The following is a 2,320-nucleotide window of genomic DNA, read 5'->3' as shown; positions in this document are numbered from 1 at the left end:
AATATTTCAATTGTTTACCACAACCTTTTTGTCCAGCCTTTGGGGTTTAATCTGAGTAGAGCTAGTGATAACTCTTCTCTGAATACTTGGTAGAATTTCCCAAAGCCATCTGGTCCTGGACTTTTCTTGGTTGTGAGCTTTTAAATGATCTGCTATATTTCTTCTTTGGTTATGGGTCTACTAAGGTTTCCTGCATCAATTTGTATTAATTTGGATAGTTGGTGCACGTCTAGAAAGTTGTTCATATCATCTTGGATATCAACAATGTTTTCAAACTTGTTGGAATACAGTCATTTGTTGTAGTGTGTTATTATTCTTTTTATTTTATTTGGTTCTATTGCAATGTCACTCTTTTCATTTCTTAAAATATTCTAGATATTTGCATTTTCTTGTTATCTTCCTTTGTAAATTTTTCCAGTAGTTTTCCAATTTTATTGATCATTTCAAAGAACCAAGTTGTTTTTCTTGTTCATATTTTTCACTGTTTTCTTCTTTTGCACTTAATGTTTTTTTTCTGCTGTAATTTTATGATTCCTTTTCTCCTGTTGTTTAAGGAAATATTTTGTGGCTTTTGTTCAAGTTGATGGGGGTGTTCTGTTAAGATGTTGATTCTGGTTCTTTCCTCTTTCATGTGGGTGTTCATTCCTATAAATTTTCCTGTCATAATTGATCTTGCAGTATCCTAAAGGTTTGGTATGTTATGTTTTTGTTCTCCTTTGTTTTGAAGAATTTAAATTTGCCATCCCTTATTTGATATATTTCCAAGTAATTCTTAAGTAGTGTGTTGTTCTCACTCATTCACTACTGTCAAGTCATCGTGACCCTATACTAGAGCAGGGTAGAACTGTCACTATGGGTCTCTGAGACTGTAACTGATTGCAAGAGTAGAAAACCTCATCTTTATCCCATGAAGCAGCTGGTACTTTGAACTGCTGACCTTGTAGTTAGCAGCTCAACAAATAATACACTAGGGTTCCTAGTGTGTTGTCTTAGATATCCATGTATTTGATTTTTTACTTTGTTCTTTCTATTGTTGATTTATTATTTTATATTGTGGTGGTCTGAGAAAACGGGTTTTAGTATCTCAGTATTTTAAAATGTATTAAGGCTTGTTTTGTGGCCTAACAGGTGGACTATTCTTGAGAATGCTCTGTGTGCACAGGAGATGAATGTATACTGCCCTATTGTTAGATGAAGTGCTCTATTTATGTGTACTATGTTGAGTTAGTTGATGGTATTTAGTTCTTCTGTGTCTTTATTGAGTTTCTTTCTTGATGATCTGTCTTTCTTGAGACTCAGGTACTATACCTTCTTCTGTTATTGTTGCACTTACTATTTCTTTGTTCAGGTCTGTGAGAGTTTGATTGATACATTTCAAGGGTCTTTCATTGAGGTCATATTTATGTAATATTGTTATGTGGTCTTATTCTATTATATTTTTAATCTTTATGGAGTGTTTTTTGTCCCTCATGATGCTTTTTGTTTTTAATTTTTTTGCTTCAAAGTCTCTATTTTATCAGAGATTAATATTGCCATGTTTGCTTTTTTATTGTTATTCATTTGATGTATTTTTTTCTACCCTTTAATTTTTAGATTAGTTTTTTCTTTGTGCCCGAGATGTGTTCCTTGTAAGCAGCATGCTGATGGGTCTTGGTTTATTATTAGATTTGCTACTTTCTGTCTATTAAGTAGTGTATTATCTATTAACATTCATTGTAATTATTATGTGTGCATTTGTTGCTGTCATATTTTTAAGTGCATTATATTTGTGGTGCTATTAGTTTCTTTGTTCTACCTATATATCTATGCCATTTTGAATATTACTTTAAGTGTATTGGTTTTTGTGTAGAATTGTCTTATATGGTGATGTCAGGTTTTTCTGATGCTGCTGTTAATTATTTGACCATATTGCCTTCTTAGCAATTCCTTTAGTGTTGGTTTTTTTTTCTGGAAATACCTTTATTTCTCCCTTTATTTGAGTAATAATTTTGCTAGATATAAGACTCTTGGTTGGCAGTTTAAAATGTTTTTCAAGAATTTGTATATGTCACTCCATTGTCTTCTTGCCTTATAATCACTTGAATATTTTTTTTTCCTGTAAGATGCTTTGATTCCAGAATCAGACATGAAGCATCATATGCCAGGGCAGGGGTACTCCTTCAGCAAGATATAATAACTCTGAATCTGTATATGAGAATTCCCAAGAGCCTGATAGGATCGATTGTACCCTCTTTTTATCTGGCAAAACTGGGATTGAAAATGAACAGTGTTATATTGCCCAGTGCTCAAAGTAGTCTACCTGTTTTTTGTTTATGTAACC

The sequence above is a fragment of the Echinops telfairi genome, unplaced genomic scaffold, assembly GCF_000313985.2.
Source record: "Echinops telfairi isolate 266 unplaced genomic scaffold, ASM31398v2 ScPeMD7_44;HRSCAF=162, whole genome shotgun sequence".
Classification (NCBI taxonomy): domain Eukaryota; kingdom Metazoa; phylum Chordata; class Mammalia; order Afrosoricida; family Tenrecidae; genus Echinops; species Echinops telfairi.
The sequence above is the reverse complement of the archived record's forward strand: the minus strand, read 5'-3'. Positions refer to the sequence as shown.